Consider the following 20,024-nt stretch of genomic DNA (forward strand, 5'->3'; position numbering starts at 1 on the left):
GTATAATTTAAGTATACAGTTATAAATAATTAATTTTTTCCTAGTATAAAGTTATAAAGAAAATGTTTTACAGGTATAAAGTTATAATGAATTAATTTTTTCCAAGTATAAAGATGAAAAGAATAAAAAAATTTTCCAAGTATAAAATTATAAAGATTATTTTTAACATTTGTGTATAGTGACTTGGGGATTTTTTATAATGATAAAACACAAAATGTAATTTTTTTTTTCCATTTTACTTTAACATTTTTTTCTCTACATAAACATACATACATATATACATTCCACATACATTAGTTTTCGCCCCAATTCCCCCTCCCCCTTCCGAGTACCTTCTTTGTATGATGAAGACGTAAATTATTTTTTATATTCATTTGATTAATAAGTTTTTTTTAACCTTCGACAAATCACCTTAGTTTTGTTACATATCTGTGCACTTGGGGCCTTTTGAGACCCCAACTTAAAATGTGGGTAAATGTATATAAGTTGCACATATCTTGTAATGTTACAAATTACCATGTATTTATTATCTATTTTAATGTTACACTACCCAGTGTTCTAATTACACGTTACAACAACATTTTAGGGCACATGGGGTCTTTTAGGACCCCAATAATATTTGAGATTTTATATATGTAATACGCCATGTAGTGATTTACATATTTGTACTCATAATATTTTACGACATTTTAGATGTTTCACTTTGGAAGAATGTGGACAACCACAGAAAGTTTTAATGATTTTTACATTTTTAGTCATATTTCTCAATCATTTGAAATGTCCCTGTCAAAATAACATATTTATGTCATTATAACACACAATGTTGTTGTTCTTGAAAATGTATGCTCACATAATTATATAGTATGTCTAATTTGCAGACATACAAAACGATTTTTATATTCACAATATAATTTTCAATCACTCTCTGCAGCGCAGCTAGAACACTTGACAAAGTTTTCACTATGCGAGCTGCATACATTGTATCCACAGGAGTTGCACACAGATTTAATTTTTTTATCTTTGGTTCTTGGACACAAGTGACATCGTTTTCTCTTGTTACTTGTAGGAATATATTCACTTGATGTTTGCTTTTTGTAGCCAAGTGCAAGAAGGCCACTTTTCACACCCTTCTGAATGCATTTACCATTCTGCAGCCTTTTTTCTATGTATGGATGAACAAGCTGGCGTCCCAGTTGTAACAAAAAATGACGCCTTTTGTGTTTTACATTTCCAAAATCTTCAGGGTTATAAAATACCCAAACGATAAGTGATGCAATACCAGCAACATCCAGGAGATTATAAAATAACAAAAGTGGCCAGCGCCTTGTGTTACGTTTGCAACTATAAGTAGCCACCATTTTGTCCAGTGTATCTACACCTCCTTTCTTTGAATTGTAGTGCATTATTATCTCCGGCTTCTGTTCAGTTCCTTGTACAGTTGTGGAATGGTGCATTGACGAAATAAGTATAACTGAACTGGATTTTTTAGGCACATATGACACCATAGTTAGATTACCAGCAAAACCAAATACAGATGAATGGATTTCTCTACATTTATGAGGCAACATTTCCTTAGGAATTTCCACCTTATTTTTACGCAGTGTCCCCACGAATGTTGTGTTCTCTTTCAATAACTGTTGAACCAAAGGAATACTAGTAAAAAAATTGTCAGCAACAATGTTTCGTCCTTTGTTTTTCCATTTTCTGACTAGTTCATTGACAACCCTAGAGCCTTGGTTTTGGTCTCTCGTACCGTGTGTGGGCTTGCCCAGATATATTTGGCCATTTAGCGGAAAAGATGTATCAGAGTCACATAACCACCAAATTTTGACGCCATATTTTGCTGGTTTGCTCTTCATGTACTGACGGAAAGGACATTTTCCTCTAAACCCAACTAACTGTTCATCAACTGTCATGTCAAAACCAGGTACATATGACTCTGAAAGTTTCTGTACAAATGTATCCCATATTTCACGCAAAGCTGCAAGTTTATCTTCCTGTTGGCGTGCCACACGTGTTGCCTTATTATCAAAACGAATCATCTTTGTTATCTCTTTGAATCTTTTCAAGGGCATAGTAGCTCGGAATATTGGCCTGCCATGTTCCTCATTCCATAGCTCACTGAGCTCTTCTCTGTTAGCACGATACACACCAGCACACAACAATAGTCCAATGTAAGCCTTAATTTCCATTTCGTTTGTATCTTTCCATATTTTATGTTCAGTGTTCGCATCTGATATATTACAATCATTCATAACTCGTTCCGCTTCTCTATTAGTTTCCCTTACAATAGTACTGACCATTTCTGGTGTCACAAATGTCCCAAATGCTTCTTTTACTGAACCCGGGCGATTACACTTCACTCCAGGTTTATCACGAACTATATTGTGCTTCAACGTTTGCCTTTGTGTTGGTGGATCCCTAAACCATTTCATTCCATTTTTAGCTATGTAATACTGGCCAGACAAGTTACTTTCTATTTCCGAGTCATCATCTGATATTTGTAAAGCATCATCTTGATAATCTTCATCTTCAAGTGCATCACTTTCATTTTCAGTTGTTGGATTACTGTCACTTGAACTTGAAATATTTTCACTGTCACTTATCTCTTGCAACATCTTTAGTAATATACTTCTTCCTTCTTCACTGGAGTGGCGTTTGCCTTCAATTCTGAAATAAACAAAAACATTTACCCTTATTTTCAAGGTGAGCGGATGCCCACTGTAGATAGTTACTGTGAACAAAATACAGTATCTTAGTTTTTGCAAGGAAGGAATAAGTGGCATTGTATAATATACCAAAACAAGTTTCTTGTATTTATTACTAATACTCGAATGCAGGGATGGACATTTTTATTGGTCTGTTTATTGCTATTTTTATGCTGTACAATATAAGTGATATATATATATATATATATATATATATATATATATATATATAATATAAAATAATTTATTTATATTTTGAATTTTTCCTAGAAACAGCATTGGCGTTATAAAAGAACAACAAATTTATGGGCATGGAATTGGAAATATGGACATTGAGGAACTTCAACTATTTTCTGGAATGATAGTTGCAAAAACCACTATAATGCACACGACCGAGAGCAAACACACAACCTCCAGAGTTTGCATCAGATATTGTAAATAGTGAAGTGTTTGAACGTTATTATTGTAAAAAAATTACTGAACACAATGTAGCTAGAGAATACGATTTTTTATGAACTTCCCATGCCTGTGAAAATTAGTAGGCTATAATAAACAAAAAAGGTATGAAATGTTTCAAACCGTAGAACATCAAAAACGATCCACCGCCCGAGAAAAGCAAATGGCACTTGAAAAAAACATTGTAGAGTGTAAATGGACGCTTTCTCTATGAGTCAAAACAAGCTCACTTTGTTACATCTGCTTTGAACTTTTATAGGGCACGACGACAAAGATGCCCAAAGCGAACACATCCTATTGATAAAATGTATTGAAAGCACTAGTAAACTTTTGCTCGTAAAATAAAAAATATATAAGCAGCCTAGGCCATCATTTTGAATGATAAAATGCGCACTAAAATTGTACTGCTACTTACATAATTTCTTCATCCATATTTTATGTTTTTCTATATTCTTCTTTTACGATTCATGTTTCGTGGAATATATTGTTCCTAAAGAATATGCAATTTTATAATCACGTCTCCACAACTTGTAAAATATAACGCTAAATAATGATTGTTCAAAACTAGTAACACAATCACTCCACGCAACAAAACTCATGGGTACAAATACAACTGCCGAGCAGTTGCGATAGCTGATGCGCCAAGAGGATACCATTAGCGCTATCTGTTTACTCATTTAGGAACTGCCAGTAGAGTTATTTCTAGCTCCGTTGTCTCAAGCAATAATATAAAGATAAATTTTTTGAAAATTAATTTTATACATTAGATATAAGTTATCTTTGAGTGGGGGTACAAAAGACCCCAAGTGCACTGTGAAAGAGACTTAAAGTTAAAATATTTATTACACAGATATTTTGAAACCAAACATTTCCAGAATTTGAACAAAGCACCTAAAACACATTTTAAAGAAATGTCCTAAAATAACATAAGTCACAGGCTAAACATATGAATGCTACGAAGTGAAACATTTTCGTGGGGTCCAGAAAGACCCCACGTGATGTGTCGAAGGTTAAAGAAGGTACATAAACAACAAAAACATTATAAATATTGTTAAATTAGTTCTGTAAAATTATATTGAAAAACATTTCACAAGCAAAAACATTATAAAGATTTTTTTTATTTTTTTTATAAAGATACATTAAAACTGTATTCATTAAAAGTTTTTTTTTCCAAGATACAACAAAATATATATAAAGAACTTGGTTATTTTATTATTTTCGTTTTGTTTAGAAAGGTACATTGATAAAAACATATAAATCAAAAAAAATATATAAAGTATATGATGATTAATTTTTTTTGCATTGTCTCTGAATATGAATTGCTGCGTTAAAGATAGCGTCACACAATAGATTTGATCTGGCCACGGGGCACAGTTCACGACAGCAAGGTGTCTCAAACTTTGAACAATAACCTAAATCATCGTAGTATATGTATCGACAATGTTTTAGTCCACCGCACTGTTAAATGTAGCGAAATTTACAATTACTGATTGTAGATGTCTTTAGTTCATCAATCGAACACGGAAAACACGCGTACGGATGGCATAGTTTAATTACATAATTCGGGTTAGTACAGTCAATTGCAATTATAGGTTTTACGGTACCGAAGAGGTCCTTGGAATCCCATTTTAGCCTAAAGTGCGTGTCTTCACGACAAGATTCAAAGTACTTAATCTCCGTGGCGAACACGTCAGTCGTGGTACCGTAATAAAAAAAAAAGATATTGAACGTAGAGGAAGTGCTGGTATTATGGAATACCATTTTTATTTCAAGGTTGTTGAGTTTAAGGAAAGAGCTTATAATCTGAAATTGCATGCAGGTAAAATTTACAGTTATGACGATATATCTGGATACACACGGACAGCAAAATCATGTATTAAGTACAGTAAAATATCATTTTTGCAAAAAAACACAATTGGAGGGTAATATGAAATAGTCGGGTAATATGGAATATGCATAGTTATTAAGGAAACGTAAACCTAATTGTAAGTCACATGAAGGTTATTTAGGAAATATACATGCCTTTCAATTAAAAACATACATAAACATATAATATAATAATAAAAACCCAAATGCAAGCATTTATGCTGACCTCAGCACAGTCATCATGTGACCATAAATAACATGACAAACACTGCACTTTGCAATACCAAAATCGGATATTGTCAAGCTAAGCCGCGTTGATGTGGGTATGAAGTCCAGCTCGGATGACTTATCTGAGATGAAAGTTTGGTTGTCACTGATGGATTCATCTTCAACATGTCTCGACGAACAGGAACGTTTCTGCGCTAATTTTATCTTTTTGCTCGGCACAAGAGCTTGCTTCAAGTGTAATTTCTTCTTTGATTTTTCAATGTCATTACTCAAGACTTTGCCACATTTGACTTGCTTTGCAGTTATATCCGCCTCTAACTTAGACTTGTATGGTGACGAAGTGAGGACAGAGGAAGTTTCTGGCTTTCTACCCCTGTTTGATGTTTTTTTTGCGGGTGGAGCAGGAGAAATATGACTAGGTAAGACCAAATCAGGCGTTTTCGAACAACCAGCAACTGATAGAACTGGAAAAATTGTAGGGCTGGTATTGACATCTGTGGATGGATCATTCATTGCATGCTGAAGGTGATTCGGTAATTTGTTTTCGTTGCGTGAAGGTCAAAGCAGAAGGCAGATAATCGTCCTCTGTGAATATATTCCTGGATACTGGATAGATTCCTGTGGCCTTGAAACCATTCACTGCAATGTCACCTCTTTGTACCTTTAAATAAGCACGTCCAAAATATTCCATAATGTCAAACACACTGAATGGCCGTGAGCTATGTCTCAGAAATGTACGAACCTCTTCACTGAAGTGGGTTTTCAAAGGTCCCATGAACGATTTATCTAACGGTTGCAACTTGTGTGTTGTGTGAGGTGGTATGCAGATAATCGTTACATGATTTTCTCTCGCCATGTTGATAAGTTCAATGTTCCTCTTGTAGGTAGAGTGGCCATCCAGTACCAACAAAACCGGAGCTTCCTTTGTGGGTTTTGCATGTCGCAGGAAATGCTCAAACCACTTAGTAATAATGTTTGTTTGAACCCAGCCACTAGCGTGGCATGTTGCGATAGAGCCAGGTGGAGCACCTCTCATAAGTTGTTCATTCATGTTTTTACGGGGGAAAATAATTAGAGGTGGAATAAATTGACCACCAGCACTCATACATGGAATGATAGTTACTAATGACCCTCTTTCCGCTGATGTCAAGGCCCCGATTTGACGTTTCCCACGAAGTCCTACAACATGAGGGATTTTACTTTGCACTACCGACAAACCAGTTTCATCGACATTGAAGATGCGATCTGCAGAATAGTCATGCTTCTCAAACTGTTTTTCCAGCAGATCGAAAAACGCACTCACTTCTTCTTTGTTAAACCCTTTGGCTCTGGAAAATGATGTACCCGTTGGCTTGCGAATAGACAACTTGTCCTTATTCCTTGTCATAAACCCGTGAAACCAATCTTTCCCTGCTTTGTCGTTTTGTCCAAATGGATGGGCTAAGTTATTGCGCACAGCTAGCTGAAATGCTAATATACAAACATCTTTGCTGGTAAGGCCATAAAACATGGCTTCCATTTCAACTAAGTACTTCACAAGCTCTTCCTCCAACTCAGGGGTAAACAATGGCTTACGACCAAGTTTTGTAGATGCTGCTTTCTTGGTGTCTAGCACCTTATTGTTGGCAAGTCTAAAAAGTGTAGCCCTTGGTACCTGGAACACTTTCGATGCCTTGAGGTATCCCATCTTCTTCTCCCTAACAGCGCAGATTGTTTTTGCCATTTGATCCTCCTTCCATAGCTTCCTTTTCTTAGTTTTGTCTTTCTTTTTACCCATCTCTGGAAGATAGAAAAAAAACAGACTATAGGTATTATAACCCCTTGTTTCGTAATGGTCGTCATAAGTAGTTGAAAACCTGGCTCCACAAAAATTTATTCAGCATATACGCAACTAATGTATTAGCACAAGTTGACATTTACAACGCCTAAAAGTAGCATTCAAGTTTGGCACATGCATAGAATAACATTGCATAAGCCTAAAAGGCTACATTAGGTGACTTCTGCTCTAATTGTGCGAGCATGCGTTGGCAATATTGAAAAATTACAACTCCCTAAACAATAAGCTGTAACGAGAGCCATTAGAACATTTAGTTTGCATTTTTTGTGCATGTATTATTATTTGCACTATAGCAATAATTGTTTGTTAAGTGGTCTTACATACAACGATATTAAGCTTAAAACAATTACATTTACCTAAGTCGAAGCTATTTATAATTTGTAATTACACTGATTTCTTACAATAACTGGAAAATACATATTATTACTTATGTTCTTAAGCGTTAAATAAACATTAATAGCGTTCATTTACTTTTTAATCAAATTGCGGTTAATTTGGAATACCTAAATTTTCGTCGGGTAATATGGAATAGTAGGTATACCATATTACCCGACTCGCCATATTTAAAATTTGCTGTTCTCCTAACCTTACTAGTTGAAAATGAAAAGACTACATTCTTGGAAATAACACTGCGGACTATTACTCTTTATCATACATCATGATTAACAGTGTTAAGAAACTTCTAAATACTGTTAACATTTTTCAAACACTCACCTGCAAAAACTTTCCAAATGCAAAAACCAAACAATTGATTATAAAACTGCCCATACACGACCGACGGTCATGCGACTGAATTCATAGCCTCTAGCGAGCACAGGGAAGTAGTTCGACCGCTCTCTCACAGGTTTCAGCACCTTACAGCTGAGATATCCACCTATTCCATATTACCCGCCTATTCCATAATACCCGCACTTCCTCTACTGCTGTCCTGATCGTACGAAAGTATAGTTTTCTTGGCCGATGTCGAACAAGGCACACTTTTCAGTCTCGTGAAGGTGTGGATACGGAAAGAATTCCCAGCACCACGTGGTGACATCTTCTTCGTCATCGTCGTCGTCAACGTCGACGACGTGGTCGACAAAGTCTGGGTACCTGATAGAAGAGGTCCTCTGGAAAGAACCACGTTGACGATCTCCGGGGCAGCTGTCGCATCACGACGGCTGAGACGTCCTCGTTTGAGACGTGCGGCTGCCACAGTCCCTCAGCGAACGATGCCCAAAACGTGTCGGACGAAAGTGACATCGATGGGCTCTGACGGCCCTCGTTGATGCAGTCACCCGCCGACGACATGGAGATGATGATGATGATGCTAACGAAGGTGGTGTCTCACTCTTCGATTACAGAGTCTTCGTCTTGTTGCTGCTGCTGCTGCTGCTGCTGCTGCTGCTGCTGCTGCTGCTGCTGCTGCTGCTGCTGCTGCTGCTGCTGCTGCTGCTGCTGCTGCTGCTGCTGCTGCTGCTGCTGCTGCTGCTGCTGCTGCTGCTGCTGCTGCTGCTGCTGCTGCTGCTGCTGCTGCTGCTGCTGCTGCTGCTGCTGCTGCTGCTGCTGCTGCTGCTGCTGCTGCTGCTGCTGCTGCTGCTGCTGCTGCTGCTGCTGCTGCTGCTGCTGCTGCTGCTGCTGCTGCTGCTGCTGCTGCTGCTGCTGCTGCTGCTGCTGCTGCTGCTGCTGCTGCTGCTGCTGCTGCTGCTGCTGCTGCTGCTGCTGCTGCTGCTGCTGCTGCTGCTGCTGCTGCTGCTGCTGCTGCTGCTGCTGCTGCTGCTGCTGCTGCTGCTGCTGCTGCTGCTGCTGCTGCTGCTGCTGCTGCTGCTGCTGCTGCTGCTGCTGCTGCTGCTGCTGCTGCTGCTGCTGCTGCTGCTGCTGCTGCTGCTGCTGCTGCTGCTGCTGCTGCTGCTGCTGCTGCTGCTGCTGCTGCTGCTGCTGCTGCTGCTGCTGCTGCTGCTGCTGCTGCTGCTGCTGCTGCTGCTGCTGCTGCTGCTGCTGCTGCTGCTGCTGCTGCTGCTGCTGCTGCTGCTGCTGCTGCTGCTGCTGCTGCTGCTGCTGCTGCTGCTGCTGCTGCTGCTGCTGCTGCTGCTGCTGCTGCTGCTGCTGCTGCTGCTGCTGCTGCTGCTGCTGCTGCTGCTGCTGCTGCTGCTGCTGCTGCTGCTGCTGCTGCTGCTGCTGCTGCTGCTGCTGCTGCTGCTGCTGCTGCTGCTGCTGCTGCTGCTGCTGCTGCTGCTGCTGCTGCTGCTGCTGCTGCTGCTGCTGCTGCTGCTGCTGCTGCTGCTGCTGCTGCTGCTGCTGCTGCTGCTGCTGCTGCTGCTCTGCTGCTGCTGCTGCTGCTGCTGCTGCTGCTCTGCTGCTCTATAGCTCTATAGCTCTATAGCTCTATAGCTCTATAGCTGCCTCCACCGTACGCAGGATGCGATGGTGTGGATAAAGAATGAATTCCTCGGTTCCGGGAAATGCTTCAAGGGTACTTAAGATGGTTGCTGTTAGCGATTGACGAATTTGTTCAAAAGTCATTCCTTCGTATCCCGTAATTATTTCTGCAATGAATTCGTGCATTTCGGCAAGCAAAACCATGATGATAAATAATATGTAAAACAAAACAAAAAATTGGTCTTCGCGGCACGAAGTAGGTACTCGACGTCGACGGAGGGGGAACTGAGGCAAAAAACTGAAGGCTTCCCGGGTCCGGCAACCAGTATTTATACCAAAAAAAAAATAATGGGTGAAGGGGGTAGGGGTATAAATGACGGTAAATAGTAGTGGGAGGGAGGGGAACAACAATAGTAGGAGTGAGGGTGTTGAGAGGTGGTTATTACAATAAAAAAATAATATATTTAAAACAAGTGGGGTGGGGGAATGTGGTGGGTTAGTGTGGGTTTTGTAAGTTCGTATATATGCATGGTAAAAAGTGATGGGGTCAGTCTGCCAGCAGCCACAGTGAGAGAAGGATCGGTCGCCATTTTTTTTTGCCCTCACCAGTTTCGAACCGAGGACTCCGAGCTCCGTGCCGTAAAAGTTTGTTTTTATATTTTCATTAAAGTCGGATAATAAATAATGATTTAAAAGATGGTGTACGTAATGGAAATTGCAACGGTGATGTCATAATTTAAAATGGCGGAAAATAAAATACCGGAATGCTCGATAAAACAAAATGACGTCATCCAAGATGGCGGATCCAAATGGCCGCCGTGGTCATGGTCAAAGGTCAAGGTCGTGGTCATCCAAGATGGCCGCTTTGATGTCACAATCCAAGATGGCGGTCGGCACCGCAGGCACCACACCCAGGACCCAGTCCCTGGAGCCCCCAAAACATACTACTTGTAAAATTGTTTGCTAATATTCCACTATATTTCATATATTAACCACGCAATAATTGTAATGTACATTAAATACGTAAAAATGCACCTACCTCAAAAAGAAATGGCCAGTGTCCACACACAGTATCCAATTGCTTGTTCAAGATTGATGGGTGCTTTGTGGCATACGTCACACTTATGTACCTTTTAACCATGTTTATGATCTCCTGGTACCTTCTGAAACTCTTCTACCAGCCACATTCTTTTTTCCTTTTGACTTGCAGAGGTCTCGTTTTCTGGCAATTCCTTTGGGAGAAAATTTATACATCCATAGCTGTCCTTTTTTGTTATCAGTTTCTTTTTTTCCCCCCTCACAGTCACTATCGTCGTCATCATCATAATGCAACGACCCTTTCACTCCTGTGTTCATATTTTTCATCTGTTCCTCAAGCTTTCGCTGCAACAAATGGTGACCATCACCAAGAAAAGTGCCATCTTCTAGCCTTAGCCCAAATGTGTTGTGAAATTTCCCTACCAGCTCTTTGGTAACGCTCCAAAAAAATCCAGAGCCTGGATGTGTGTCAAGTGCATGTACTTCATTGCAGATTAAGACATTAGGTCTAGGTAATTTCCTGTTATTTTGCATACTTGTGGTAACATGTGGGGGAAACTTGTCGTAAGGAGTTATGAAACTCTGTAGTATTTTCTTCTTTCCTGAGCTAGTTGTAAGTGGGTGGAACAAAATGTTATTGGGTGCAGTTTTATAACTCGAAAAGGTTTCTGCCTCTGGAGTAAAGCACGCTGTCACTACTGGCAAGGGCTCTGGAGTCATGTGTGAAATCCTAGTTTGTATAGCTCGGTCAATTTTCAAAGCAGCAACTAGTTTCAAGGGCGGAACTAGATGTTTTTCAAAGCTGATGTATGGCAGATCATGCAAGCACTGGACCCCAATTTTCTCCATCTTTTCTGAAATCGCAACATCATAGGTTCCCGGAACTGTTGTATAAAATTAATTACTTCCTCCATCTGCAAATCACAAATACATATTAATACCTGAATAATATACTATAGTGCTGACAGTATATATTGTGCATAATTTTTTTTTTTAGGTAACTTGGGGGATCACCCTACAATGTAAGAACATCGATGGTGTATGTGAGGTGCACAATTGATAGCAGGTTAAATTTACACTGCCAACCACATAAAAATGTTTTACATCTGCACAGAACGCTCTAAAATAACTTGCTGCATTTCATATTGGTTGTCTTCCGATGTGACTTGGAAATATTTCATTGTTATAAATAACATCTCAAAAATGGTTTTAGGGTTATTTCTATTTATTCGTTTTATATAACATGTTAAAATGTTTTCAGATGTAGCTTCTACATGGTAATTTCATAAATTTTGAGGCATATAAATTTTAATGTAATAGCAACTCACTTTCTTCCTTTTCCCACAAGACTTTTCAGTAATATGTGAATCTTCAAGACAGTTACACCTGAAACAAAAGTAAACAGACGACTTATTCCCTATTATATTTTAAAACTCAATGCGTCCAACAACAGTTCATCCTAATGCTCTAAAAAAAAATGTAGATATAATAACAACTACACCGTAATAAAAGAGTGTAAGAGAGTATATTCAATTTCCCCTGCAAGGAATTTCTTCGGGCTATGAAACATGATTTTTTTCTGCAATTTAAATTGTAATATACAAAAAGGTTATTGAAAATTGAAACAAATATGGCGACACTATAAACTGTCAGGATCTTTACTTTTTTCTTACTCTCTACTTAGTTCCTTACAATAGCAAAACTTAATGGCTTCTAATAATGCGTTGCAATTTTTGCTTTTAAAGCGTGTTTTTTTAGTTTTTATTAACTCAGAATCGAGATAAAATATCCAATTGTGAATCTAAACCATCCTCACTATTTGTGTGGTTATGAAACATGATTTTTTTTCTGCAATTTAAATTGTAATATACAAAAATGGTATTGAAAATTGAAACAAATATGGCGACGCTATAAACTGTCAGGATCTTTATTTTTTTCTTACTCTCTACTTAGTTCCTTACAATTGCAAAACTTAATTAATGGCTTCTAATAATGCGTTGCAATTTTAGCTTTTAAAGCGTGTTTTTTTTTTAGTTTTTCTTAACTAAGAATCGAGATAAAATATCCAATTGTGAATCTAAACCATCCTCGAATCCCCGTGAACTCACACACAAAATTTCATCAAAATCGGTCCAGCCGTCTAGGAGGAGTTCAGTGACATACACACGCAAACAAGAAATATATATATAAAGATTCATCCTCAACTCAATTCTTTAAAGTAGAAAACACATGAACTTTACTAGGGTATGAATAACGTAACATTTTTAATATCAATTTTTAAAATTATATTTATATCAAAAATGCAAAACTATAAAAATTCGACAGTCAATACACATTAATAGCATATTCTATATACCCAGAAATTCTAAGTTCATCAAGAATAGTTCACGTTTCTTTGATAACTGATAAAATTTCGTCATCTTGCGAAACAAGTAAAAGTCGCAACCTGTTCGCCAACACATTCGGGTCTTTCCACGATATAAAATCAATTTCACATGTTGCCACCATCTTCTTCGAGTGTTTGCTGTACATATTCTGAATGTCGTTGTAATAATTATTATGTTAATTTACATCATCATCATCGGTGCTGTCCACTTCTTTGTCAAACACAATGACATCTACATCTTGATTATCGCAGGATTTCGAATTTTTTAACATTGGAGTACCATCATTGCCATCAAGCTTACTTGCTTTTTGCCCAAAAAAATATTCCAAAGTCCGTAGAAGACTACTATAAGACAACATGTCACTTTTTTTGGAGATGTTACTTTGCCGTCGTCCGGGGTCTCGGGCTCGAGTCCCGGTGTGGCTCCTAGTGGGAAAAGGCGGTTCTTGATACGTATTGTCCGGGTGGGCGCCAGACTAGCTCGGTTCTAGTCGTGAATTTGGGGTCGTGGATGTATGTGCCCCTGCGTGGCCCACTAGTGCCGGCGGCGGTGTTGCGTGAGATGATGTTTAAATAAGAGACGTGGAGTTGAGGGTGCGGTGTTGTACCTTTTATTCATAGAAGTGAGTCGTACACAATACAACATTCTACAGAGGTCCCCGGGGGGGGGGGGGGTTTACTCCTTATTCCGTGGCGCCGTATTGTTTGTGTTCCGCGTTACGTGGGCCTCGGACGCTGCTACGTCTCATACGTCTCACACGTCTCACTGGTTACGCGGGTAACGTAATTTCGTAACACAAAGGCGGGACACAAAAGTACACTGAATTAAGGGGGTGCGTAGAAGTTACGTGGCACTCGTTACTCGGGTAACGTAAGTTAGAAATACAAAATAAGGGACATAGAAATACACTGAATTAAGGGGGCGCGCACAAATTACGTGGCACTCGTTACTCGGGTAACGTAAGTTAGTAAAACAAAATACGGGATACAGAAGTACACTGAATTAAGGGGGCGCGCACAAATTACGTGGCACTCGTTACTCGGGTAACGTAAGTTAGTAATACAAAATACGGGATACAAAAGTACACTGAATTAAGGGGGCGCGCACAAATTACGTGGCACTCGTTACTCGGGTAACGTAAGTTAGTAATACAAAATACGGGACACAAAAATACACTGAATTAAGGGGTGGACGGTTTGAGACGGCCAACCCCGTATACGAATGTCTCTGCGCGGGTGTTGTGCCCACTGTGGTGAAACACGCACCGCAATTAAGTTTGTCCTAGCTCCCTTGCGGGTTTGTGGTCAGCGCCGTGCACGTGGCCTTAATTAAAGTTCTGTGAGTTGCGGGAGGCGGCCCGTGCCGTTTACTGAAGATCAACCCCGCTGACCAAGTGTGGTGCGGGGTGTCTTTAAATTGATGCGGTCGGATTAGGTCCTGGACCGAAAAGGGGGACCGGGTACTCACGGAGAGGTTAAGTAATAAAAGGGGTTCTGTTAATTAGTGACTATATTTACCGGACGTTACTTTCGATGAAGACAAAGGCTGTTGCCCCTCCGTGGGACGTAGGTCCGCCCCGGTCCGTGAGCTGTGTTGAACTGCCGAACTGGCATGGCGTCCGAGGGAGGCTCGGCCTCTTTCGCGCCAGGCGTGACCTCATTACGCTAGACTCCAAACGGGTGTGTCTGGAAGAGACTTTATTGTCGCTAAAATCCTAATTTAATGTTCCAGGAGGAATGGGTACGGTTCTTCTCTTGTCTACTCAGGTTTTCGCGGGTTTGCTTTTAATTGCTGTTCGGCTCGCCTGACTCGGGTGGGCCATGGTCAGCGTGGGTTCCGTTAGCGGGAGCGTATACTGGCGGGTGCAGGTCGGGCTCTGGGGTGGTCGTCGGCCAGACGACGTCAAACCCCCCCCCCCCCCCTGCGAAGCCCGACCTTGCGCCGCTTATGGTCCCGCTAACATGGGGCCACCCCTAGCTCCGGCCGCTCCATCCCGGCGTGGTTCGCGGCTCAGCAGCTGGTAGGGCTAGTGCACTGGACCTGGTGATCGTGGCCGACTGGGCCAGCGTGCGCGCCGCCCCGGTTGCCGTCGGGCAGGCGTGCCGAGGGCGGCGTCGTGGCGCCTGTGTGGGGTCAGCGCACTGGACCTGGTGATCGTGGCTGACTGGGCCAGCGTGCGCGCCGCCCCGGTTGCCGTCATGGTAGGCGTGCCGGGGGCGGCGTCGTGGTGCCTGTGTGGGGTCAGCGGCTGGTAGGGCCAGCGCACTGTACCTGGTGATCGTGGCCGACTGGGCCAGCGTGCGCGCCACCCCGGTTGCCGTCGTGGCAGGCGTGCCAGGGGCGGCGTCGTGGTGCCGGTGTGGGGTCAGCGGCTGGTAGGGTCAGCGCACTGGACCTGGTGATCGTGGCTGACTGGGCCAGCGTGCGCGCCGCCCCGGTTGCCGTCGTGGTAGGCGTGCCGGGGGCGGCGTCGTGGCGCCTCCTAGCTCCGGCAACAGCTCCACCCGGGTGGTGTTCGCGGTGGCCGCAGTTGGTAGGGCCCGAGTACCTGTCCCGGTTCGTCCCACGCCGAACATCCGGGGGTCGACTCGTCGAGGTGGCCTTGCGGCTGACGGGCTCTGTGCCCTGGTCCCAGGTCGTAGCCGGCTAGGTGAGCTGGAGGTCTGTGGGCCCGTCGGGGTCGTTCCGCGGGCTCGCTGGCGGGTTCGTTTGTCCCCGGTTGATGTCCCGGTCCGCGGAGGTCCTCCTTCGGCGGCGGTTGACAGTTCGTGGACTGGTACGGACTCCGTTCCTGTTCGGGTATGGCGGCGATCTCCGGGTCGGTCTCTCCGGGTTGCGTGACGATCGGCGTTGGCCCGTCGTCGTTGCCCGCGTCGGATTGACCTATGCTGTGCGACAGCTCGGCGATCTCCACGGCCTCTGCTTCATCGCCCCGTGGGTAGTATTGCGGTGGGGGGCTCTCGTACACCCCTCTCCCCTCCCAGGATACTACTGCTGTCTCCGGTGTGTCCTCGTGGACCTCTTCCGGTTCGTCTGGCATGTCGTGGGCAGGGTCGCCCCCGGTGTCCCCCGTGGTCATGCTAAGGGCGTAGTCGTCGAGGTACGTGGGCGGGCGCCGCCACCGCCGTGGTTGTGGCCTCGCCTCGTTGTCTGATGCGGTCTCCGTGGGCGATGTCCCGGGCGTGTCCGCGGGTTCGTCTCGGGGCCTGTTGGACGTGGTGTTCGTGAACACCAGGGCGTGGTTCGGGTCGGCTTCTAGCGGGGGTCGTTTCTGGCAAGTCGTCTTCTTCGTGGACTGTGTCGCTCTCCGGCGTACGGCGTCCGTTTTCGTCCGGAGTGGGGGGTCCTGCGTCTCCTTCTGGGTTCCTCTCCTCAGGTAGGGCGGTGAGTCGGATGTCGTCCCTGTGTACTTTCTTCAGGCGCCGTCCCTCCGTGCGGACTAAGTTCGTCGTCCTGCCTAGTCGTCGCCGTACCGTGTATGGCCCGCCCCAGCGTGGGGCCAGTCCCGCGCAATAGTTGCGGGGTGCGGCTGAAAGCGGGTGTAGTCGCGCGAACACCTGATCGCCGACCTGCACGGCGGGTGGAGGAAGATCTGTGGTTGGGGTGATCCAGTTGGCGTATCTCTCCTGCCTGCGTCTTGCCTCGTCGTGCAGAGTCACCCGTCGTTGGTCGCGTTTTTCCATCGTCTCGTCGGGGTGTGGAGTGCCGTGTGTTGCCCATTCTCCCGGTAAGGGCAGGTTGTGGCCCTGTATCATTTCGGCCGGTGTGCGGCCGGTTGCGGCATTGGTGCGGCGCCGTACACAGAAGAGGGCGTCAGCCACGTGTAGGTCCCACTTCGTGTGGTCCGCCCCCAGCCGGATCCGGAGCTGTGCCTTCAGTTCCTGGTTCCGGCGCTCTGTCGGGTTCGCTCTCGGATGGTAGGCGGGCGTCGTGTGGTGCTCGATCTGGTGTTCGTCGCACCAGCCCTTCCAATGTCGCCCCTGGAACTGACTGGCGTTGTCCGTCAACACCGACTGGGGGTATCCCCAACGTGACAGGAATTCCCTGGTCAGCAGGCTGATGATGGTAGGTGTGCGTACGTTCCCGCATGGATACGCCTCCGTCCACCGCGTGAAGAGGTCTGTCACGACGAAGAGGAAGCGTTTACCGCGCGGCGTGCGGGGGTAGGGGCCCATCACGTCCAAGGCTATCGTTTGGAAGGCGGTGGTGGGTTCCCTGTGTCGTTGTTGCTCCTCGCCGTCACGCCGCCTCGCTTTCCTCGCCTGACAGATCTCGCATTCGCGCACGTACGTACGTACGTCGTACGTGATGCGGGGCCAGTGGTAGTGTCGAGTGACTTCTCGTCGTGTCTGATCGGTTCCTGGGTGTCCAGCGAGGTCGTGGTCGTGTAAGAACCGAAGGACCGAATCCCGGGCTTCCGTCGGGACATAGGTCCTCCAGTCCTCCTGGTGTCCGGGCGTGTGAGTCTGAATCAGGCCGTCTCGCACGCGCCACGCCTCATGTCCGGTGGTCGCTTGCTGGCGGCGTCTTGCCGACTATTGACGTTTCCTGTGCTCGACGTACCCGGTCCTGGACGTCGGCCACGATGTTGGGTGGGTCTTTGTCCCCGTCCGCCTCGGCCGTGATGCGCGCGCATGCCGAGTCGTGCGATGCGTGTCCGTGTGGTGTGTCCGGGGGTAGAATCTCCTCCCAGTCGTCCTCGTCCGTCAGCTCTGTTCGGGTGTCGGGTTCTTGCGACAGTTAGTCGGGGAGCTGGTTCTCTGTGCCGGGAACGTGCTCGACGTCGAAGTCGAACGACTAGAGGAATAGTGCCCATCGTATGAGTTTTCCCTTCCGCCCCTGCATCGTACGCAGCCAGGTGAGGCAGCGGTTGTCTGTCCTCAGTGTGAAGCACTTCCCCTCCAGGTGGGGCCGGTACATTTTCATGGCCCAGACTACGGCTAGGCACTCCTGCTCGTTGCTGTGATACCGGCGTTCGGCCGGTCCGAGCTTCGCGCTAGCGTAGTCGACGACCTCGCGGTCCCCGTTCGGGTCCGTGTGGAAAAGCATTGCGCCCACACCGAGTGCGCTGGCGTCGGTATGGAGGTAGAGGCCGTGTCCGGGGTCTACTCGTGTGAGGGTGTGACAGCGAGTGAAGGCGGCTTTTATTTTGTCAAAGGCGCGTTGTGCGGGTTCGCCCCAATGGTACCGTGCCCGTGGTGACAGGAGGTCGGTCAGCGGTGCGATGGTACGGGAGAAGTCGGGAATGTACCCCCTGAGCCAGTTCACTAGGCCGATGAACCGTTGGAGTTGCTTCCTCGTCCGCGGTGGTGCCGCTTCAGCGATCTTGCGCAAGTGAACGGGTTGGGGTCGGTTGCCAGCCACGCTTACTAGGTGGCCCAGGAATTCGACCTCCTGGGTTCCTATATGACACTTGTGGTGTGCGGCCGTTAGATGGTGTGTGGCTAAGCGTTCCAGGACCAGCGCCAGGTGTCTGGCGTGGTCCTCCCACGTCTCGGAGAAGACGATCACGTCGTCGAGGTACGCGATCGCGAACCGGCCCAGGTACCCCTCCAACACTCGGGTCATCATTCCCTGGAACGTGGCCGGTGCGCACTTTAGCCCAAAAGGCATGGCGCGAAATTGAAATTTCCGCCCGTCTGGTATCGTGAACGCGGTTTTTCCCCTGTCTTCCGCCCGTATGGGCACTTGCCAATACCCAGCCTTCAGGTCGAGCGTACTGAAGACTTTCGCGCGGCCGAGTCCGGCTACGGCGGCGTCGAAGCTGATTTGAGGTGGGGGTGAGCTAATCGTGATCGCGTTTAGCGGCCGAAAATCGACGCAGAAGCGTAGCGAACCGTCTTTCTTTGGGGCTAACACGACGCAAGCGTTGTAATGACTGTTGGACGGTTCGACTACCCCGTCGCGAAGCATGTCCGCCACCTGTTCCCGGATGGCCCTCTGCTCCCGGAACCCGTAGCCTCTCGGGGCCTCGTGTACTGGGTTGTCGTGGGTGGTCGGGATGTGGTGTTCGGTGATGGTGGTGCGCTTCAGTGGGTCGGCTACTGCGAAGACGTCCTGTCTTTTTGCCAACACGCGTTCAACTGCTGTTCGGTGTTTGTGGGGGACGTTGTGGCGGAACTGGTCCAAGGTTACCTTCTCCCCCTGACTCTCGGGGGTAGTGCCTATGGCGTACACCGTGAGTCGCTCGCGGGTGCCAATGTAAACTCGTCTGGGTTTCATTTCGATTACCGCATCTTGTCTCGCTAACCATGGTTGGCCTAGTACTATCCCTTCGTGTAAGTCCTCTACCACCAGGGCGGTTACTGTGGTGACGTCGTCCCGAATGTGTACCTCGAGTTCGGCTTGCCCCACTGTCGTTCCCGGTTGTGTGCTGGTTGCCAACCGCAATTCGGCTTGGCGGGGCTGCAGCGCGCCGGGAGGTACCAGGTGGGGGGCCATTAACACGTGGCTCGCGCCCGTGTCTACTAGGGCTGCCGTGGGTCGTCCGTTGACTTCCACTGGTATGCGGAGCAGGCCGTCGCGTGGGCGGACTAGCTGGTTTAGCTGCGGTGGGGCTGCCTCCGCGGCGGGTGTGGGTTGGCTCGGGTTGCTCGGAGGTGCGGGTTTTACCGCCGCACCCCCGGGTGGGCGTTTCCCGACGTGTTGGTGACGGGTGGTGTTTGCCGGCGTGAAGGGCAGTCGGCATGCCAGTGGCGTGTACCTGCGGGGCAGCCCAACTGGCATCGCGGTAGTGGGGGTTCCTGATGCGTCGATGTCCCATCGGGCCTACCGGGTGGTGGTGCGTCCTCGATGGCTCGTCGCGGGTAGTCGGGTGGGTAGCCCCCTGCTTCCCGGTTATGGACACTGGCTATTCTCGGACCCATTTGGCGTCTGACCAGGTCCCGATCGGTGTTCGTGGGGTCGTAGTGCCGCAGTCCCCGGATGTTCCGTTCTGTGTCTATGGCTTGTCGGACGTAGTCCTCGACTTCCTCTGCGCGGTAACACTGCATGAACGGTTGCAGTGCATTGTGTAGGAGGGTGGTCATGGTTGCGAGTGCGGCGGTTGGTGCGGCACCGGGTGCTACTCGGTTGAACAGCTGCATTTTCTTGGCCAGAAACTGTTCAACGGGTTCGCCGTCGCGTTTGCGTTCGCCATAGAACTGC

At 46.1% G+C, this 20,024-nt stretch overlaps 1 protein-coding gene across 1 annotated transcript in view; it reads left to right on the top strand.

Annotated features, from left to right (window-relative positions):
* LOC134531676 (uncharacterized) overlaps positions 1–20,024 on the top strand; it is a 337,254-nt gene that overhangs the window by 28,895 nt on the left and 288,335 nt on the right. The gene's annotated exons all lie outside the window — the stretch shown is intronic.

This window comes from Bacillus rossius, chromosome 5, assembly GCF_032445375.1.
Source record: "Bacillus rossius redtenbacheri isolate Brsri chromosome 5, Brsri_v3, whole genome shotgun sequence".
Taxonomy (NCBI): domain Eukaryota; kingdom Metazoa; phylum Arthropoda; class Insecta; order Phasmatodea; family Bacillidae; genus Bacillus; species Bacillus rossius.